Genomic DNA, 23959 nt, shown 5'->3' on the forward strand with positions numbered 1-23959 from the left:
TCAGATGAAATTCTTTTGTGGACGGGGTATTACTGAATCTAACCTCAGAGCTATCTTAACATTTCATGGGAGATAAAGGATTTCATGTCCTCAAAATCTGCAGAATTAGTCAAAATAAAGTATACACGTGTTAATTTATAAATATAGATACATATTCCCAAAAGTTAACATTATTTCAAATGGAAATCTAGTATATCATACTGGGGAAGATTGGGACCAAGAATCTGTTCATTCTGCTGTGTACGTGCTAATTAATGATAAGAAAATTCAAGTCTTCACTATCTTGCCTTAAGTCTAGGCAGATTTTCCAGCAGAGGACTCTCCTTAACAGTTCTTCAAATTGAGCTTTGTACTCTAAAGTAGGGCACATGGCCATCCTACACACTTTTAGACTAAATTTCAGCTAAATAAACATTTTGTTAGTCTCAAACAAATGCCAATTGACATATGTGCTAAAGCAAGGTAGCATGTAGTTCTGAAAATGGTTTTGATCTCTTTAAAGATATCAGCAGCACATTTTGTAGTCAGTGGATTTTGGAGGTTAATTGTCTATTGAGAGCTTTAAAAAGCATTTCTGTTTTACATTTTTGAAAACAGAAGCTTATGAGATTCATTACACCTGTTCTGGAAAAGTTAAACTGTTTTTAAAACCAAGATATCTATATATCTATATATCTATATATCTATATCTATATATATATATATATATATATCTATATCTATATCTATATCTATATCTTGGTGTATCTGTACTGATGATTCTGGAAAAGAAGTTGTTGTTACCATATGCGTAATCAGAAATGCACAGTAGACCCACAATGTATTTAATGGTGAAGGTTGAAGCATACTGTCTGTGTGCAAGTGTTCCTGAGAACAATAATTTGAGCAATGACTTGTGCAGCAGTCTTTATAACAGAAAAGAGATTTCCTTACAGGAGATATATTATAGGACAAGTAAAGCTAAGCATCTAATTAGCTACATTTTACCAGAGGGAAAGTCCAAAAGCATGTGCTCTGTGCATGTGTGCTTGTGAAGAAAGGCAGAAGGAAGTGACCTTGGATTAGCAACCACTTAGACAAAGAGAAAGTGATGATTGACCAAGATGGGACACAGAATGAATCCTTAACTCTCTGTCTACACTCTTGTGGTCAGCAAGTCATCAAGTGCTGACGAGTCAGTGCCACTGGATTTTCACTTCCAACATTTAAAATGTACAGAAATCATAGCATTCTAGATTTAACACCTAACATTTGAAAGATGGAATAACAGAATCCATTTTTTTTACAGCTGGTCAAACTAAGAACCAAACATGAAATTATGGAAGTATTCTCAAACTTCTGGAAATTAAAAAAAAAAGATATAACTAAATCTAACAGATATCTGAAAGACACAACAAACCAGAGATGAAATTGTAACTTCTCCCTTCATTCTACTGGTGAATTTATGCCAAAGCAAGGCAATTCTGAATTTAAGAGGGAGGATTCCCCAAAAGATTAGTCAGAAAAAAAAACTTGTTCACCTCCATTAAGACATTTTCAAGAAATGACAAAGATAAGGTTAATGTAGATTTCAAAAATCATTTTATTAGATGTGCCATTTTGAGAATTTGGAATAGATATGAATCTAGATTGTGTCTGAAAATACCTTTATGGCTATCACCACAAGAAGCATATTATAGAAGAGGAATGGTAACTAAGCAGAAATGGCTAACTTATGGTGACATTTTAGATTTTTACCAGGGAGAATTTAAAATAAAATCAAGAGGAGACTTGATATCCCAAGGATATATGTATCAATGGCTTTCACATGTACAATTAGTAGAAAGATTTAAAGTTGATAAAAGGAGATATGGTTTTAAATGTGATAAAACTGTATTTGAAATTGAGTTATCTACTAATGATGATCATCTTATTGCAAAAATGTATAAACTTTTGTTGAGATTTGAAACAGAAGATGAACAACTTAAAGATTGTATGATAAAATGGGCTAAACATTTTGGATATAATATACAAATGGAACAATGGGAAAATATGTGGATGAAAGGGTTGAAATTTACATTATGTTATAATCTTAAAGAGAATTTTTATCAAATGATGTATTGATGTCTGTCAGATCTGTATTTGTATTGAATATCTGTCAAAGATTGTAAAAAATGTACAAAGGGACTTCAAATATATGTTGGAAGTGTGAACAACAAGAAGGGATTTTTTTTTATCATCTTTGGTGGACGTGTAATAAAGCTAAAAAAATTTGGACTCATACATATATCAATTCAAAAGATTTTGAAGATTAATATACAGTAGAAACCAGAGACATTTCTTTTGGGGCTGATAGATAAACAACTGGAAAAATCTCATTGAGCTTTGTTTTTATATATGATAGCGGCAGCGAGACTTTTATATGCTCAAAAGTGGGAAGACCCGATATTACCTACAATAGAAGAATGGATGGTAAAGCTGATGAAGTTAGCTGAGATGGCAAAATTGACAGCCTTGATTAGAGAAAAGACATTGACTAATTTTAATGCTAATTGGAAGCCCCTTTTGGACTTTTTGCAGGAAACAGGAAAAAAAATGAAATTATGATATATGGATTTGATTATTAGTAAAATTAATAGATTATAGAAAAAATGGGCATTAAGTTGTAATCCTAGTGTAAGAGTTTAATGTATGTTTTACTTATATCTGCTGTAAAAGAAGCTCGAAATCATTTTTTTTGTATTTGTTTCTTTTTCTTTATCTTTCTGCTTCTGTTCTTCTTTCTCTTTATTCTTTCTTTTCTTCTATTCTTTTTATTGATTATTAGTTTTTGTTAGTTTTTATCTTTCCATTTTAAAAATTTAATAAAGTTATGGAAAGAAAGAAAGAAAGAAAGAAAGAAAGAAAGAAAGAAAGAAAGAAAGGAAGGAAGGAAGGAAGGAAGGAAGGAAGGAAGGAAGGAAGGAAGGAAGGAAGGAAGGAGGGAGGGAGGGAGGGAGGGAGGGAGGGAGGGAGGGAGGGAAATCTAAGGGTATTTCCAGACAGTGCAGAATTCTCTCCCTGTATCATAAGTTTTAATTTAATAATCCATAGTTTCTGTCTATGTTATAATATGATCCTCTTTTTCTGTGAATCAGTGTAAAGAAAGTAGGTGAAAGAATAGAATATTTGAAAATGTCCAGTCTTTCTTCCCTAACTACACTACCCCTCCTCCCAATCTCCTGTTGGCAAAGTACAAACTATCTTTTGGAGCACCTTAATAGTTTAAGGTTTGGGGGGAAAAATCTGAGGAGACTTATCAACACAATTAATGTTTAAGTCCCACTGATTTTAATGAAAATCGGGATCTTTTAAAACAGTGGCTTTAAAAGCAGCTAAACCAAAAGTGACCCACAAACCAATGTATTTCACATCAATGTATTTCAGTGCAGTTGAAGTTTTTTTCAAGGGGTGGAGTTGTTATCTAAAGGAAAACAAGAACAGTGGGGGAGATAAAATGGTTGAAGTTTTTGCTGCATTATGCTTTACTAGCAAAACAATTGCCAAAATCAACTCCAACTATTGTCTCTGCTAGATCCCATGGTGAAATGCTTGTTAATCTCCTAACATGCCAGTAAGCTTGCAACAGTCATTACACAGAGGGGATGTTAAAGGCATGAATACAGAGTCATAGAATCATAGAATCCAAGGCTTGGAAGGATCTTGGAGTTCATCTAGGCTGATCTCCTACTGAGTGCAGAAATCCACTACTACAAGCATCCCCAACAGGTGGCCATCCACCTCCTGTTTAAATATCTGCGGACAAGGAGAGTCCACAGTCTGTTTCATGATGAAGAGCTTTTGCCATTAGAATTTTTTTTCTTGATATCTATCTTAAAGCTACTTGGAATTTAAACCCATTGTTTCTTGTCCTGTCTTCTGAAATAACTGAAGATTTTGCAGATTTTTTTTACATGGCAGCCTTTCAGATGCTTGAAGTCATCTATTGTGTCTCCTTATAATTTCTTCTTCTCCTGACTAAACATATCCAATGCCTTCAACCATTCCTCATAGGTTTTCCTTCTAGGTTCCTCATTATCTTGGTTGTTCTCCTCTGGCATGTTCCAGTTACTTCCAGTACCATTGATCATAGTATCTTTGTGGACCATCATTGAACACTGGTAGGAGGGACACTTTTTGTAATGGTTGTCCTCCTTCCTAGGTGAGCAGTTCTAGTCAGTGGTGGTGGTATGTAGCTGTTGGGCCTCTGGCACTCCACAGGGTTTAATCCTTCCTGTCCTGCAGTTTAACACCTACATGAAGCTGCCAGAAGTCATCTGCTGACATGAGTGATTTGCAGGTAATATCAAGCTATATATTTCCACCATAGGCCAGGCAGGAGATGTGGTGGAGATCCTGAGCTGAAGCCAGAGGCTATAAGGATCTAGATGTGAAAAATCTAGACTTCAGGCCTAGGCTGAATCTCAGCAAGACAGAGGAACTGTGTATTCAAAGCTGAATTAGTCTGGAGATTATCCATATTTGACTCTGATGTGGTTACGTTTCTGTGGACGGAGCTGGCTCATAATACTGGAGTTCTCCTGGACTCACAGCTCCTTCCTGAACAGCAGGTGGAGGTTGTGGCTAGGAGGACTTTTTTACACACTTGGATCTGGAGTGCCAGGTGTGACCATTTCTGGAACAGGAGGTTTTGCTCACAGCCACTTATACCTTTGGATTACTACAACCTACTCTACATAGATCTGCCCTTGAACATCATTCAGAAGCTTCAGCTGGTTCAGCATCTGGTGGTCCAGATAATTGTGTGTACACTGAGATTTGCTCACATATCACTACTATGAGAGATGCAGTGCATGCTAGTTAGATTCTAATTCAAGGCCATGATCAGGACCTGGATACCTCTGAGACGGATGTCTCTGAATTGAATTTGCCTATCTGATCAGATCAGAGAGAGAGAGCTAGTTGAAGTCCCGCTACTGAAGGAATTATAGGGACTTATAGGGACCTCTAACTTATAGGGACCTTGTAGTTCCTTCTTTAGAACAGCATACCTGAGAATATTCAGACCACCTTTTTCCTAGTATGTTTCAAAGAGTTGTGAAAACATGGCTCTTCAGGAGGACATTTGGGATAAGCGTAGATCATGATACCCCCAAATGGTGGTGGATCAGGTTAGTTGGATTTTTTTGTACTTTATAAATTTTATTGTGTTAATTTTAATCATATCTGCATCAGCATGCTGTAAGCTGTTCAGTCTTTGGAAATACAGCAGTATATAAACCAAAATACATTTTTTCCCAGGGAGGACTTACATTCCATCTTAAGTTTAAAACTGACTCTCCAGCTTTGCAGGAGGTCTGAGTGAAAATAGGATATTAATGTTATTAAAATAAAATACTATTAATTTGGTATTGCATTGTTTTTGCTAGCTATACTTTTTGAACTGGAAATGAATTTCTTTTGGCTACATAATTGTGAATATTCCTAGTTCTTAATGGGCTGGAATGTTAGTTTTATTTTAAGTATTGTTGTCATGCTAATTTCCAGATAAACTTTTCTGAGAGAATGACCTTTGAAAAAGAGGATTTGCCAAGTTCATGAAGAAAAAGGGCTATCAATGGCTATTAGTCATACTATGCAGCATAGAACTTCTATAATCAGACACCGTATGCCTCTGAAAGCCGATTGCTAAAAAACGAAAGTGAGAAAGTATTCTTGCTCTCACGTCATGCTTCCAGGAGGACACTGGGAATAAAATATAATAGAACTAGATAGACCTTGATCCAGAAGGTCTATGTTCTTAACAGTTCAATAACAATTGAATTGAAAACTACATAGAGCTTCCATTATTAGTAATAGTAATAATTTATACTTATATCCCACTTTTTTACTGAAAACATAATCAAACTCTTGTGAAATAATGGATAAATATCCCAAGAACTATTTTTAGTGTAATAATGGTAGAACATTTACAGTCAATATTTTAAAGCAAAAGATTAAATCAACACTTTAATCAGCATAGGACCCTTCAGTGATGTTGGATAAGACATGGGATATAGGTACTCTGTCAGTTGCTTCCATTGTTCTGCAAGCAGTGCAGAAAAGCGAAAGGATTCATTTTCAATTATTGCAGATCAATGCCTTCTAAGTGCCTTTCCACTATCTGAATTTTACCACTTAGATTACTCTTTGTCTTGTTCATGATGATACACCGAGAACATAATCACTTCCTATTCCTCCTGTGGGATGTCCAAAATTACCTCCAGAAAATTGAATCTGTCTTAATCCTACCCAAAATTTCACAGTACCTAATTACAGAATTGCAATCAATCATTAAAGCAAAAGAGATGCCATTTGTGAATTTCACAGCTAATCTTATTGCAGACTCACATCCTAGCATAGGGCTTTTTAGTGTATGTGCTTGTCCCATTTCAAACTTAATTAAAGCAAACAATTTGCTTAAAGCCTGTCAAATTAAGGGGAAAAATTTCCCTGGGTAGAAAAAGAAAGAACTCTTGGCTTAAGGTCTAAATAATATATTTCCTTAGAAAACCTGACAGTAAGAGCTCAGCCAACATCTCCTGCCATTGACAGCTGTCAGAAGAGACAGACAAGAGGTGCTCCTAATGCCAGAACAATAATTTCCCTAGTAAGGTGTGCAGTCACACATCTGCCACTGGTAAGACTCTACTTTTATGTTGGATATTTTCCTTCCTTCCTTCCTTCCTTCCTTCCTTCCTTCCTTCCTTCCTTCCTTCCTTCCTTCCTTCCTTCCTTCCTTCCTTCCTCCCTCCCTCCCTCCCTCCCTCCCTCCCTCCTTCTGCCAGCCATATATGCAAATATAGAAAATGTCCTTTTTTAATGACAATATTAGAGGACCAACAACCAGTTTTTAAATAACTTGCCAATCACTAAATTTGCAGTGGTTTTGTTTCCAGGATCATCATCTGAAAAGAGAACAGATATGCTTTTCTTTTATCTTCTTTCTCTATATCCTGCAGAATTGTATACATCTATGATACATTCTCAATTTAGGGTGGGAACTATATTCAGAGCAGTACTATTTCAAGATTCCCCCTTCAGGCACAATACACAACCAGCTAATGTGAGAAGTAATGCATCTTTCTGTTAAAGATCTGCTCCCTATGGTCATCTTTTTTTTTTTTTTTTTTTGGTAGATAGAAATAGGATCCATTGCTCCTGGCTCATCATGATAGCCCACCCTATCGTTTGTCCAGCACATTATTTTCCCCATAAGCAAAGTCACATGACTTACAAAGTGAGAGAAGCCACTAAGACATTTTTTAAAGCTGCCAGACCCTGCTATTGGACATAGCAGTTTCTTGGAATTACTGGGATTATCCAATCTGGGGGAAACCAGTTTGGGAAAGGTTCCGCTAAAGGAGAGGTCTACAATACCTGCAATATAGCATCTAGATGACCTTGACATCTACCGCACATTGTGTCTGTCTGTCTGTCTGTGTCTATCAAAAAACAAAATCTCCTCTCACCTCTATGTGTGGTACGTGTCTTCCTCAATCTCAGGTCCTCTACCAGAGGCCTGGGAGTTTAAGGGTTCTGCGCAGTAAAGTAGTGACTAGCAATGGAGAGTCATGGGTTTTAGTCCTCCCTTAAGCATAGAACCTTTGGCCAGTCACCCAAAGACTGGGAACTTGTAAAAACACCTATCTACCAACCTGCCCTAGACCAGCATGTCAGATTATAATCCATAACCTTCAGTGAAGAGGCAGGCAGTGGATTGATTTAGAATAACAACAACAGCCAAAACCTTGCACAATCTCATAAGGTTTTAGTATTCTTACCTAAAATATCAGATTTGGGTCAGGAGAGCCTATATCAGCTTTCTTCATTCTAGATGCCCTCTAGAAGTGAGTTTCATTCCCCAAAACCTCTCAGTCAGCATGGGCTGTGCTGGAAAGGCCAGGTGGGGAGGCCTGACCTAAGTTGCATGAGATCTCAATGGTGAAATTTTGGGTATTTGGCATTCTTACTAGATTTCAGCCATGAAAAAAAATAATTCTAAAAAAAATTGCACCATTATAGTTTCTTTCATTAGTACATTTTGCCAAGAAAAAAGAACTAAAAAGAAAGAATTCCCTTGCATCACTTATAATTTCCACATTTAGATATTTGACTGTTAAATTGGGTCAGAAAGATAAAAAGACCACAGAAAAATGTGAGCTTGGTATCACTACATTAGCTTCCAAAATATTTGGTATAAGCCCCTCTAAGTGTTAGGTAAGAGGACCAGCAGTGGCCACCCTTTCCCATGTTGCAATGACTGAGAGTTGGTGTGTCAGCTCCTCTTGGCTCAGTGGCCTTCCAGAGTTAGTGTGGAGCCTTTTTCTTACCCTGAATGGAGAATCAATAAAAATGAATGTCTTATTGCTTCCTGACAACCTATTACAGTTTAAAAGTACAAGCTCAATCCTCAATGTGAAATGGAAAGGCTTTTATTGCATTTAAGTAAAACTGTAAGCAGAGTGTCACGCCTCACACAGGTGTTCTACAGATCACTCACTTCTAGTTCCACTCTGTGGTGCCTCAGTGGAGACAAATTCCTCCCTTTTCTAGTCATATCAACTGCTCCTAGACAGAATCAAGTAACTCTGAATTAGGTAGGTCTGTGCTTTCTGTCATGGCTGAGCTGAGATGTCAGAGCTCAAATCATTGCCTCAAAATAGTGACAACTGATTGAGAAAAATGCTGAGCACTGAACTGTGAACAAATGGGTGTTCCCAAAGCTTTGGAGAGTTTTTCCTGCAACTGGGAGTTTTACAAACACTTTATAACTAGGAAACCCGTTTAAAAACCAGTGCAGTCACCACCTCAGTGAGATAACATGGAACAGATGTATTACGGTCTTAGGGTTTTCTATGCTATCCAAGCATTCATCTGCATGGTGTTTGTTTCCATTGCACTTTTATTATGCTATCTATTTTAAAATCTGCAATAAATTAGCATAGTGCTGCCAGAGCTGGGTGGCAAGAATCTGGACAGCCACTAGATGACAGCAAAGAAATCCTTGTAGCCCAAAGATGTATGGGTAAGACAAATATGGCACAATTAGTTGCAAAGAGAACGGGACACTTTTCACCCACTCTGCCCAGTAAAATTTCCAAATATTACTCAAAGTAATGGTTTAACATTACTGCCAGTATGTAGAAGTGGCTTGCCTATCTAGAGTTGAAATACACAGTCAACAGATCTCCACAAATGATATAATAAAATGATAAATATCACATAGGTAGATATAAAGCCCCCTTCATGGATCACTGCCTTGTCGTGGCGAAGGGGCTTGCGTAACTCAGTGAAGCCATGAGCTATACCGTGCAGGGCCACCCAAGACGGACAGGTCATGACAGAGAGTTCTGACAAAATGTGGTCCACTGGAGAAGGAAATGGCAACCCACTCCAGTATCCTTGCCAAGAAAACCCCATGGACAATGTTAAAAGGCTAAAAGATATGACACCGGAAGATGAGCCCCTCAGGTCGGAAGGTGTCCAATATGCTACTGGGGAAGAGCGGAGGGCAATTCCAAGTAGCTCCAGAAAGAGTGAAGTGGCTGGGCCAAAGCCGAAAGGACGTTCAGCTGTGGATGTATCTGGAAGCGAAAAGAAAGTCCGATGCTGTAAAGAACAATATTGTATAGGTACCTGGAATGTAAGATCTATGAACCAAGGCAAGCTGGATGTGGTCAGACATGAGATGACAAGATTGAACATCGACATCTTGGGAATCAGTGAACTGAAATGGACGGGAATGGGTGAATTTAATTCGGGTGACCATTATATCTACTACTGTGGGCAAGAAACCCTTAGAAGAAATGGAGTTGCACTCATAGTCAATAAGAGAGTGGGAAAGGCAGTAATGGGGTACAACCTCAAAAACGACAGAATGATTTCAGTGCGTATCCAAGGCAAACCATTCAATATCACAGTCATCCAAGTCTATGCCCCAACCACTGATGCTGAAGAAGCTGAAGTTGACCGCTTCTATGAAGACCTACAACACCTTCTAGAACTAGCACCAAAAAGATGTCCTTTTCATCATAGGGGATTGGAATGCTAAAGTAGGAAGTCAAGGAGTAATCGGAATAACAGGCAAGTTTGGCCTTGGAGTACAAAATGAAGCAGGGCAAAGGCTAATAGAGTTCTGTCAAGAGAACAAGCTAGTCATAGCAAACACTCTTTTCCAACAACACAAGAGACGACTCTACACATGGACATCACCAGATGGTCAATACCGAAACCAGATTGATTATATACTTTGCAGCCAAAGATGGAGAAGCTCTATACAGACAGCAAAAACAAGACCAGGAGCTGACTGTGGCTCAGATCATGAGCTTCTTACTGCAAAATTTAGGCTTAAATTGAAGAATGTAGGGAAAACCACTAGACCACTCAGGTATGACTTAGATCATATTCCTTGTGAGTACACAGTGAAGGTGATGAATAGATTTAGAGGATTAGATTTGGTAGACAGAGTGCCTGAAGAACTATGGACGGAGGTCCGTAACATTGTACAGGAGGCAGCAACTAAAACCATCCCAAAGAAAAAGAAATGCAAGAAAGCAAAATGGCTGTCTGATGAGGCTTTACAAATAGCTGTGGAAAGAAGGAATGCGAAAAGCAAGGGTGAAAGGGAAAGATATAAGCAACTGAATGCAGATTTCCAGAGAATAGCAAGGAGAGATAAGAAGGCCTTCTTAAATGAACAATGCAAAGAAATTGAGGAAAACAATAGAATGGGGAAGACTAGAGATCTCTACAAGAAAATTGGAGATATGAAAGGAACGTTTAGTGCAAAGATGGGCATGATAAAGGACAAAAAGGCAGGGACCTAACAGAAGCAGAAGAGATTAAGAAGCGGTGGCAAGAATACACAGAAGAACTATACAAGAAAGATCTTAATGTCCCTGATGTCCATGCTGGTGTGGTCACTGACCTTGAGCCAGACATCCTAGAGAGTGAAGTCAAGTGGGCCTTAGGAAGCATTGCTAACAACAAAGCTAGTGGAGATGACAGTATTCCAGCTGAGTTATTTAAAATACTAAAAGATGATGGTGTTAAAGTGCTGCACTCAATATGCCAGCAAGTTTGGAAAACGCAACAGTGGCCACGGGATTGGAAAAGGTCAGTTTATGTTCCAATTCCAAAGAAGGGCAACGCCAAAGAATGCTCAAACTATCGCACAGTTGCACTCATTTCACATGCTAGCAAGGTTATGCTCAAAATCCTACAAGCTAGGCTTCAGCAATACATGAACCGAGAACTACCGGATGTACAAGCTGGGTTTCGAAGAGGCAGAGGAACTAGAGATCAAATCGCCAACATTCGCTGGATCATGGAGAAAGCACGAGAGTTCCAGAAAAATATCTACTTCTGCTTCATTGACTATGCAAAAGCCTTTGATTGTGTGGATCACAACAAACTGTGGCAAATTCTTAAAGAGATGGGAGTACCAGACCACCTTACCTGTCTCCTGAGAAATCTGTATGCGGGCCAAGAAGCAACAGTTAGAACCGGTCATGGAACAACCAATTGGTTCAAAATAGGGAAAGGTGTACGACAAGGCTGTATACTGTCACCCTGCTTATTTAACCTATATGCAGAGTACATCATGAGAAATGCCAGGCTGGAAGAATCACAAGCCGGAATCAAGATTGCAGGGAGAATCATCAACAACCTCAGATATGCGGACGATACCACCCTAATGGCAGAAAGTGAAGAAGAACTAAAGAGCCTCTTGATGAGGGTGAAAGAGGAGAGTGCAAAAGCTGGCTTGAAACTCAACATTAAAAAACTAAGATCATGGCATCTGGACCCATCAATTCCTGGCAAATAGAAGGGGTAGAAATGGAAGCAGTAACAGACTTCATTTATTTGGGCTCCAAGATCACCGCAGACGGAGACTGCAGCCATGAAATTAAAAGACGCTTGCTCCTTGGGAGGAAAGCTATGGCAAGCCTAGATAGCATATTAAAAAGCAGAGACGTCACCTTGCCGACAAAGATCCGCATAGTCAAAGCTATGGTTTTTCCAGTAGTAATGTATGGCTGTGAGAGCTGGACCATAAAAAAGGCCGAGCGCCAAAGAATTGATGCCTTTGAACTGTGGTGCTGGAGAAGACTCTTGAGAGTCCCCTGGACTGCTAGGAGGTCAAACCAGTCAATCTTAAAGGAAATCAACCCTGATTGCTCATTGGAAGGATCGATAATGAAGCTCAAGCTCAGATATTTTGGTCACCTAATGCGAAGAGAGATCTCTTTGGAGAAGACCCTGATGCTGGGAAAGATTGAAGGCAAAAGGAGAAGAGGACAGCAGAGGATGAGATGGTTAGATAGCATCACTGAAGCAATGAGCATGAAACTGAGCAAACTCAGGGAGGCAGTGAAGGACAGGAAGGCCTGGCGCAATATGGTTCATGGGGTCACGAAGAGTCGGACACGACTTAACGACTAAACAACAACAAAGATATAAAGCAAATATGTATCTGTAAACTCTAAGCCCAGAATGATTGTGCTATATGTTTAACCCGAATTCAGAGAGGTGACTAGAAAAATCTGACCACTTTATTCAGTGAACAGGTCTATCAGTGTGGTGAAAAACCAGGTCCAGCCTGCATTTCCAGCGCTTTCATGATGCCACCTGCACAGTAGAAGCAGTCTGGAATAAAACGGCAACAAATCCAAAGCTGACCAAAGCTGAAGAACAAGATTTTGCTCTGTTTCTCAAACACAGAGGGAACATGTGGTTATCCAATTTGTTTTGCTTTGTTTTAGAGAGGAGAGCAGGAGCAAATGAGCTGCTTGAACAAGTGTTAAAACCTGGCGTCCAATAAGCTCTGCGGTATGGTGCAGTGAATTACACCCTGAGAGTTTACTTCTGATTGTTATAATCACTTCTGAGTTGGCTATCTTCCTTATCTATTGTTGCTTTTTTGTATTTTTATTACTTCTAGAGTTGTTTTAACCCTAACGTGTAAGCTGCCTAGAGTTACTCTGGTAACTGAGATGATAGACAGAGAGACAGATAGATTGCAAAATTCTTTGCTGTCCCTTCTCTCACTTTTTTTCCTGAAAAGTGCATTGTGGATTTAAGTGGGACTGAGCAGGAACAAATACAACTTGACTGTTGTGATATTGCAAAGCTGTGAGTGGGGATAAAACACATAAAAATCAGATTTTCCCCAGGGAATTTAAGTACTGATTTGATAATTTCAATATATCAAATACAATATATAAAAACCACATCTATTCTATTATTTCCACTTTAAAATTACAAGCACATGTTCTGTTACCATAATGTACTGTTTTAAACTTTATAAACTTTTAGCTAAAATAAAATTAATTGCTGTCACTGTGCCTATTAGCTGGCTAAGTGGGATAGGGGAATAATGCATATAGGAATATGACTGACTGATTGATTGCTGGAATGAAACAGTCCCTAATTATATTCTCTACAGCTAATTTATGTTTGGCAAAGAATAGCACATAGATTCAGTAATGTTTTGCCATCCTTGTTTCAACCTAGGAGTGAAAGAACTGTTTACTGAACTGAAATGTACCTGGTCCAATGCCTAATACACCATCCTGTAAAGACATAAGACACAAGACATAACACTAAGGCATGTAAAATCCTAATTGTTCCGAGAAAGGCAACAGCCCCCGACATCTTTGAATAGACTTTGATAGGCAAAAATTTCCTTCTGGTTCTGTCAATCAGTGACTAATTTTTTCTGCAACAATGCCTTAATTTTTGGGGAGAAGGTGGTAAGTGCAGAAGATGGTCTTCAATTTATACCTGGAAGCCAGATAAATTAGCCAGCTGATGGCCAACCAGTACCCACCTAAACCTCCAGGGGCTGGCCAAACCACCAGCAAACTTTTCTCATTGCTTCCCACTACTATGGAACAAACAAGGCCTCTGAATGAGTCAAAGACCCACCTCTTCCATACTCAAGAGAACATTTTCTCTGAGATACCCAACCAAGGAAAGTGTGATATAAATTTTCTAAGTATTTATAACAACATATTTACTTTATTCCATCCAAAAACATTTGTATTTTTCTTCCTTTTAGGGGGAAAAAACCTCCACTGATTTTATCAAAATTGATTGAGAGGGCTTTGTGCTCCATATGAAGACTTCTGCACATGGAGAAAGGAGTGAACTTATGAAACTCAGTCCTGAGCACAAGACAGCAAAATACAGTGGTACCTCTACTTACGAATTTAATCCGTTCCGTGACTCTGATCGCAAGTCGATTTGGTCGCAAGTTGAAGTAAATTTTCCCATAAGGATCAATGTAATTACCGTTAATCCGTTCCGGCGTCCGCGGACCACGCATCAGGGGTGGAAAAACGGCCACTGACCATGTGTCAGGGGCGGAAAAATGGCCGCTGACCATGTGGAACAGGTGGAAAATGGCCGCGGACCACCTGGCACGGGCAGAAAAATGGCCGCGGACCACGTGGTACGGGCGGAAAAACGGCTCGTAAGTCGAGGCGAGTTTGTAAGTAGAGGTAAATTTTGGGGGCCGGAGCTGATCGTATCTCGAAATTTTCGTAAGTAGGGGCATTCATAAGTAGAGGTACCACTGTAGTTTTAAAGCGTCAGGTAGCTGCAAGTATAGTGGTAATTCCTGCTTGTGAGATCAATCATTACTGTTCAATAAAAACTTAAAGTTGTGATATAATTTGTTTGGATTTGACTTTACACATTATGTGAAGTCAGCTAATGTAATTTGTTATCCATGGTTTTATGGCTTAGTGTGTTCTGTGAATCTAATTATGATTTCTTCAATTAACCATAAGCAAGCCATGGCTTTGCAACATGTGTGAAATCAGTTCTAGAATATTATATTCAGAAAAATCTGCCCCTTAGACTATTATGCATAATCCATTACCAACGTCCTTGCCCCAAATCCAACCATTAAAGTACAAAACAAAACACAAAACAGAAACATTTTGTACTGATTGGTGGGTACTCACTTTAAATGCACATTTTCGTTATGAGTTACAAATTGTTGGCAGCAAACAGTCCCTCTGGCATGAAATATGTTGAGATGCTTTTATCTGGTATCCTTTGCTACTTCCTTTCTAAGATCATATAAAGATTTTCTCCCTTCCTCCTTTAAAAGTAAAATTTGGTTTAATTTTATGGCTTGGTCTTGTACTCTTTCTTTATCCAAATACTGCTTTCTCTGTTCATTGAAAGCATTTCCTGGTATTATAAACTCCCATTTTAAAGATTAAAAAATAGGTTTCTGTAGTAAAGTATAAGTTAGGACATGCAAATAGTGATCTTAAAAATTGCGACAGAGCAGTTAAAACAAGAGCAACTGCCATTTACACTATTGATTTTGGAGTGACATTAAAGACCAAATTCAATCACTCTTCTCCTTGGTTGTCAAAGGTTAATAATAGTTGAATTTTGAACCAAAGAAGTCAGACAAGCATTGCCAGGTGAAAGCAGCAAATTGTTTTCTTGTGAAGCAAAGTCAATATATAATTTTTATTTTTTATTTCTTTCCTTTTTAGTGGCAGGTTTAAGAACAGGCCTGCTGAAAGGGCAAGAGATGGTGAATTCCCAATGATACCTCCACACGTCTGGTGGGGACTAATGTGCAAGTACAGTGTGAGGAATCTAGGATGTGGAAACAGGCACCAAAATGATAGACTTATTTCAGATAGCTGTGGGGTCCAATGCAAAATTAAGGCAGGTCTAGTTTCTGTCTCCATACTCATTGCATTTTGAAGTTCACTGCATTACTCCTAATGTACAACTCTACTGCGCCTTAATGTACAAATGCACTAGGGATTCAAATGATTCTGATCTCAATTAAGCCATTGATAAATGCAAAAGAATTAAGCAATGTTAAAAGGCATCTTTAAGATGAAAGGCAACGATAACAATAAAAAGGCAACTGAATCACCCAATTCTTATACAATAAAATATTTCATCCTGCCTTTGTCTATATGAGCAAAATAGTACTTCTCCTATCACTCTACAAAAAGGTGCCATGCAGTATGATTAAACAATATTTCAGTTCTTTAGTTCATACAGAGGTTATATGCCAGAGGGCATAAAGGTTTGATTAGGTTCACGTCGGACATGAGAAATTTCAAAGAAAACCATACACCTTCTCTAATATATGAGTGCAACACCTACAAATGACTTTTTCCCTGTGACCAGGTATAGCGAGCTTTTAGTCCCTTTCTGATTACAAATAGGAAGAAAAGACCAGGCATTGCAGGAAAACATTAATCTCTGAAATGATCAAGTGTTCTATTAAAAAGTGGAAAGATTATGCATTGGCGAGATCGTTCATTTCTATTTGGGTTTGAAGTAGTATAAATAGTTGCTAATTTTGACTATTTTCAGTATATATAAAGATAAAATAGGAGATTTTAAAGCCATAAAACTGCTCTGTGTACCAATTTCAATAGTCCATCTAACCAAGTTCCTTGAATTTAATAATGGCTTTTCCTATGTCTAAAGAATTCATGAGATTCACTACATTCCTTCAAAGAGGGGGGCACATTTAGACACGTGGTTGGCATCAGTCCATTACCTATTAAAACCACCAAGTTTCCATTTATATATATGCATCTGTGTTAATGTTCTGAACAAGGCTGTATTTGGATTACAGAAACTTAGATTCAAAGGAGCATAGAAAAGGTTTTATATAAATTGATTCAACTAGTTCAGACCTGTCAACACTGACTGGCAGACTCTTCCCAGGATTCCTTATACTTGAAAAACCTGGAATATTTGTATGGAAAGCATGTCTTATATCAATGAACTATAAATGGCCTAACAGGTTCAAAGGAAACTGGGTGATCTTAAGCAGACACTAATGCTTCTCTAATTGTTCACATGATAAAAGCGGATGGAGTCTGATCCATGTTTTGCAGTATGGCAGAAGATATTGATGTAAATAGTTAATATTGCAAGGCAGTAAAAGAATAGCAATTTTTCTTGCATTCTAATGTGGGATTCTCAGAAAATCATTTTTCTTGGAATTTGATTAAGAGGAAGAGTTCAAAGAAACAAGAGTAAATATGTAGGAATAAAACAGATTTTGAAAGAAGCCAGTATCAAAAGGAAGGCATGGGACTAAATGGATTATTGGTATATTCCAGTAACAGTAATATTTTTTTTTCCTTCATAGAAAGCAACAGTAGGAGAGGAAATTAAAGAAAGCAACAGGGAAGAATGGAAAACAGATGCCCAGGAGGCAAAGGGAAAGAAAAGCAGTTAAGCTGCTGAATTCAATAAAACTGGAATAATGATCTAGTAAAATAACATAAGAAACAAAAATTTTAAAAAGAAATGGAAAAAAGGCTGGGAACTGATTCAAACAACCCTTTTTTTATACTTGTTTCAAACTGATTTATTATGTTGTTAATCCAAATTGAATTAGTTTATGAATATGTGAATAATTATAGTTAATCTAAATCGGTCTATCAAAACACTTAATGGTTTGACCATGTAGGTCACAATAGGACTATGGATTCAGAACAAAAACACTAGTGAATATTGTGCATGCACACACACACACACACACGTTTCAGAAGATTATGTGAATTGCTCAGAATTAACTGATTGTACCATAAAGAACTGATATCTATCTTAAAATAACTTCCCCCCATCTTGTAGTATATGTAACAGAAGACTGTAAGTAACAGAAGATAAAAAGATATAATATCCTTTCTGTGGCTCTGTAATAAGATGCATAACTAATTCGAAGTATAAAGGCACCGAATGTATGGGTGTAGTGGAGTCTCATGAGCAAAATGTGTTATTAGGATGACAAAAGCTATGTTCTTCCACACAAGAAAATGAATAACAGGCAGTTCTTAAATGTCAGATGCCCTTCTAACTTTTATCTAGACATCTCTGAGTGTTGAATTGGAACTAATAAGTATTTTTTTTTTATTTTTAGCCTAAATACTTCTCAGAAGCAAGTCATACTGAGTTCAGTGGTATCTGTTTAAGTAAGCAGTCTATAGCTTTCAGTGGTTTGAAAGTTCAGCTGTTTTTCCATTTGTGGACATAACACATAGTTGTACTGTTTTTGGGAGTACTCTTTAACTTTTTGAGACTATTAGCATATCCATTTCCCCTTTATACTAAATACCACGGGTATATTCTCAAATTGATTCTAGTACTTATTTTTATGACTCTGTTATAGCTTTCCATCTTTGAGGTCATAATAACATGATGACACTAAAAGCCAAACTAGACATGGTGCTAATTGCGCATTCTTGTTATTAAGTATACAATAGCCATGCCACTTTCAGGACTGTGAAAACTGGGGGAAGGGAGTTTAATATTTTTCCTCTCAGGCAGAGTTCCAACAAAAATAGTCTCTCTGAAGCTCTTGTTTTAATTTTAAGAAAAATCTCAATTAGAACTGATAGAAATGTCCTTTGAAATGTAACTGGTAGTAATTAAGCATGTTTATTTTTATTATTAAGGCAATACTGTAGAAATAAACTGCCCAAATGCCTTGAGGTAGCTTAAACTGTCCAGTGGTTGTTATTTACCTAACAAATAAGTGCAATTTAATTATATGTATGTCATGACTATAAATATAGTTTGACTTTAAGAAGCATACCTAAATCTTTCTCTCATGCTTGCCACATTATGTTTAAATGCTGTAAATGCAGAAAACAATTTCAAATAATAGTTTAAAAGAAAAGTCCAGTATGTCACCAATGGAGGATATGATTAAAAACAGTTTATAAATGACCTGAACCCTTTCTTCAACTAGGCACCAAAATTTTTATCCATAGCTCCCTTAAAAAATATTATATTTTGCATAATTGTATTAATTCAGTTGGTGTTATGAAAAAACATACAGAATAATGGGGGGGGGGAGGATCATTGCTCATTTCTCACAAGATATTCAAAGAATGTGAAGCAAGACCTTCAATGAAAGATCAGTTGTGGAGACAAACCAAAAAACAGAAACAAAAACAAAAACGCAACATGGTTGACCATTCCTTCAGTTACCTTAACACTGTACAGACATGGAGGTTAATGTCATGGTGGACAACAATATATGACAATGAAATTAATGCAACAAACAGTAGCTACATCATCAGCTATGGAGTCAAGTTTATCTGCTTCATTCTGTGTGTGTGTGTAATTTCTTTCATAATTTCTTTTTCTTTCACAGTCACTTTTTCAAGGATCAAGTTAAACCACCCGTTTCTTTTTGATTTTACTGATTTTCCCAAGTGAGGCATCAGTCTGGGACCCATTAATAATAACTGGGCTTTTGACACTTAAACTTCGCAGGTATGTAGCTTTGCCTTGTGGCTGATAAGTTTAAAATCAGCTGGTCAATTTTATTTTTTAACCCTTGACTTTATCTAACAATAACAAATTCTTCAGTAAAACCATCAATCTTCGATCCTTGCTAGACTGTAATTATAGTTAATTCCAACATAGGATAGAGAGAAAATCTGGACTTCTTCCATCAAAGGAATATCATTTCACAGGAACAGTCAGCCATCTTTACTATTAGTGCAATAGCACGCATCTCAATTTCTATCTTTGTCTTTATTCAATCTTGTACCTATTATGAGATGTAATAATAGCCCAGTTAATATTAAGCATTTTTAAAAAGCTATAGTGTATGCCTTTTTTCAAAGTGCAGATTCTGGGACAATGAGGAATAAAAACAGCAACCAATTGGGATTATTTTTTTCATGCAAATTATGTAGCAAAACCTGTAGCTCACTGTTGGCAGCAGATTGGCTTTCAAACTTCAGATTTAAAATAAACTGCTAATGTTGCAGCCTCTGATGGGAAAGAATATAGGTAACAGATGGATGCAGTGTGATACAGGGTAGAATAGGGTTCCTCAAAGATGCTGTGTAACAGGTCAAGGCCTTCTTGAAATAAATAAATAAATAAATAAATAAATAAATAAATAAATAAATAAATACACAAATACACAAATAAATACACAAATAAATAAATAAATAAGTGTGTGTGTATGTGTAGAAATTCAAGTATTAACACCCCTCCCCCTCTTATCTTTATTTTGCATAAACCATTTCCAACCTGCGCCAGCAGGAATAATGTATGCAAGCACTGGAAGCCTCTTAGATGTGTAGTCAGTAGGGAACAACCTGGCTACAAGCATTTTTACATATCTTCCAGCAACAGGAGAATCATTTTAGAGCCAATTGCTCAATTTTAGAGCCCAAGGCTATCCTGTGGATTTATAAGACCCCTGGAAGAAACCACAAACCAATAATACACCAAAATTATTATTCCATAAACATACATATATAATAGTAGTAGGTTTTGTACTCCTCTCATACGGATTTTATTTTAATATTTTACACATTTCTATTACATGTTAAACAAATCCTTCACTTATACAGTTATTTCACTGGCCCAGAGCACCATATTAGGGGAATCAGTCTGGTGTTAATTCACAATTTTCATTTCTGTGCACACCAGAACACTTCTTGATTGTTTTTATTTGAATTCCTAAACCAGCACATCCCACAGCTTACTTTACCTTAACATTTAAATTCCATATTTTTCCCACTATCATACTTCTTTCCCTACATTTTTTTTCAACTATCTTTATTCCTAACCTTTCTACCAGTACATTCTGAAGAGGGGGAAAGAACACATGGCCAAATCAGCTCCTAAATAATAAACAGATCTATAATAAGTGCAAAGGCATTTATTTATGTGGATAACACATATGTTTACATAAAGCCCAGACAGTGCAGTGATGCATATAATAGAATTTAAGATAGAGATGTGTGCTCAGTACGTGGTTTGATTTGAACCTGATTAAGCACTTCAGAAAATAGATTGATTCAACTCCTACTGCAACAGAGGCGGCTTGGTTTGTGGCCCAAGGTTAAAGCTACTTTTGACTATCATGGGAAAATAATAGACTACTGCATTTTCTACTTTTTAATAGAAGGGGATTTGATTAGCAGGCACAACAGAATCTTCTGATGGGATGAAGCCTGCCCAAATTCATGGAAACAGATCCAGAGGTTTTTCAAGCTAGATTATTTGATTATTATAAAAAGGAAAGTGTCTATAGCTTTGTTGATTTTGGAAAGAATTAAATTACATTTGCAGGCACTGTGGCCTTTTCTGTGGCAATAAATCATACCAAATTTGAGACAAAAAGGTAAAGAAGTATTCATGAGAAGGGGGAAAATAGTCATTATCCCCTCTTCCAGTTTTTGTTGCCAGTGTCTAAGAAACCTGCCAAATAGGGGAAAAATTTTGGAGACAGGCTCCTTTAAATTCTGATTTTTAAAATAGGAAAGTGCCTGTAATTTCTGGTTTTAGGTGTAAGCAAGGGCTTCCCAAAGCACTGTAACTGGTGAGCTCTTATGAACCATTCCCTGTGATTAGATCTGTCAGTCACTTGAATCTACTCTTCCCCCTCCTTCTATTCCCCAATCTGACACTGTATGGAGAAATGAAACCCAAATGCAGGATCCTGTGCAGATACATCTGTGCTTTCCAGACCACCAACTCCATCTGTTTCCTAAGCATTTACAAGGGATGCTTAAAGGAATTTAGAGTATGTGCACAGTCTTTATTTTTGTACTTCTGTCCTGGCCTCCTTAACTTGCACAATATGTAACCCAACCTGGCTGGTCTAAACTTGCAGACAGTGTTGTTTGATGGTCCTGTCTTCTAGTGCACACGAGTCAGTCTGGCTCACAAAGTAATAATAGTCCCTTAATCTCTGCTCTCTTCAGAACTGAAGGAAATAATTCACTACCGTTCCCCCACCTACCCATTCACCATGTTTTATTTTGTCTTAAAGTTTCTAGCAATTGCCAGAAAAATGAATGAATGAATGAAAGAACGTGCATAGACTTCTGAAAGGTTGTGCTAAGGATGGTAGTGGCAAGGGAAGACCATTTGAAAATACATTAAAACAAAAGTTCTTGGCTCCTGTCTTTATTCAGGCAGCTATATGATCAAGGTGGTATAGCAATAAACATGACAAGCCTTTCTTAATGGCAGCACAATAGTGTATCAACAAACCTGCCTACAGAAGTCAAGGAAGCAGCAAAATTGGGGTTATTTATTCTTCCATGTTTAAGTTTAATTTAACATCTCACTGCCACCACCACAAACTGATATTGTTAGAGTTCTGTTCTGTTCCTGGTAGCCTAGTATCTTTAAGCTAAAGAGGGTATGATTACATTTTCTTATTTATTCAAAAGTCCATCTGATAATGAACAATTTAAATATTATTTAGCAATAATGTTAGCAATAACACTGTATGAACAACTCACATAGAATGTTTCTCTCTTCTTTAACAATTATTGGTCCTTCCCTTCCCTTCCCTTCCCTTCCCTTCCCTTCCCTTCCCTTTTTTCTCTATTCAGTCGTCCATTGTTCTTCTCTTCATGTCCCTTCCCTTGGTCTCTTAACCTCCTCCTGACTTCCTTATGAGGAAGTGTCCTGTTCCCCAGTTACTTGCATTCTACTAACAAAGCAAATGATCCTTTTTATCATGGAAGACTTAGTGATATTATGCCACACAAGCATTATAGCCTCCTACTGAGCAATGGGGAGGGAGTGGGGCTAGAGGGATGAAGAAAGATCAAGATACACAAAAACCAGGATAAGGCAACTCCATGTATATGGGACAAATACTTCAAGAAGGAGAGGGTTAGAGAAAATGACTGCAGTTGCCATAATGCCCTGGCTTTAAATAGAAATGAACTGCTGAAACTGAACATGGTGCAATCAAGTTGGGACTAGTGAAGGCAAGAATTCCTTTTAAAGAAAAATGACTGTCTCAATGGGTGCAGAAATACAACTGAAGATCCCAGTGGAGGAGCATTGTCAGTGATAAATAGAAAAAGAAAGGCTTTTTATGATTTGGGAAAATGCCAAGGAACACAGGAAAGTAGGTAGGTTATGTATGGAAAGATATATAGGAAGGCATAAAAAAAAAAAAGTTTCAATGTGTACCTTTTTGCAGTACCCCAAAGTTCCAAATCAAAGGAACCTCTTGTAAGTTCCAGTTTGATTGTTTCACAGTGGTCCCATACAGATGATTTAAGATTTGAGCAAATCTAGTGCACATACCTAATCTAATGTAAACCAAATTAGCCCGAGCCACTGTTGTATGTTGTATTATTTAATTGCTTATTCACAACAGTATTTTGCTATGTATCTGTAGTACATTCCATAAATATATCCCTGAATCTGAGCCAGCCTTGTCCAATATTTTTCCTGGCTGGATATAATGAGATGTGTAATACAACACATCTGGTAAGCACCAAGTTGGGAAAGGCTGATTTAGACCAAAGCAGAACCTCAAGATTCAGTATAGCACCAGATAATTTGGTTGTGGGAATAAAGACAGCACAATCTAAAAAGAAAATAAGCATCTTTGGAAATGCAGAAACACACACACACACCATATGTTGCATTCTGTATTAATCAGATCTATGAAATGCAAAAACTGTTGTTATATATGTGGATTACATGTTTAATTATTTTAGCGGAATATGTAATCTGAGTCTACTGAAACATTTAAAGCAATACATGCTAAAATAAAAATGAAGTCTGGTGCAATGGTCTCTTTGCATAAGAAAGTCATAATCAGATGGGAGAGAGGGAGAGAGAAGACTTCTGTTTTTCCCCCACCTTTACAGTATGCCTCTTCCTTGTAAACAAATTCCGTGCCCTTAAAGATGGCTATGATTTCTTTAACTCTGTATTCCCTTTATGCCATTAGCTCTTTAAATATAGCATCCCTGTTTATTTACTTAGATGTAAAGCAGGTGTTTTAAATTTGTTAAGCTTAGCAATTCAACCCTCGACTAGGGAAACTATCCATCAAAGTACTTGAGGTTTCTCCTCATCCCTAACTGTTCCATATACTGATTTTTGGGAAGAATTCCTTTTTTAAATAAGGTTGGGCATT

The 23959-nt window shown here is 37.4% G+C and overlaps 1 protein-coding gene across 4 annotated transcripts in view; it reads right to left on the reverse strand.

The window, feature by feature from the left end:
* Positions 1–23959, reverse strand: part of DPYD (dihydropyrimidine dehydrogenase) — a 578647-nt gene that overhangs the window by 147119 nt on the left and 407569 nt on the right. The window lies entirely within an intron of this gene.

This window comes from Python bivittatus, unplaced genomic scaffold, assembly GCF_059951505.1.
Source record: "Python bivittatus isolate LINGU-HERP-01145 unplaced genomic scaffold, Pbiv_v1 ctg000700_np1212, whole genome shotgun sequence".
In the NCBI taxonomy this organism is placed as follows: domain Eukaryota; kingdom Metazoa; phylum Chordata; class Lepidosauria; order Squamata; family Pythonidae; genus Python; species Python bivittatus.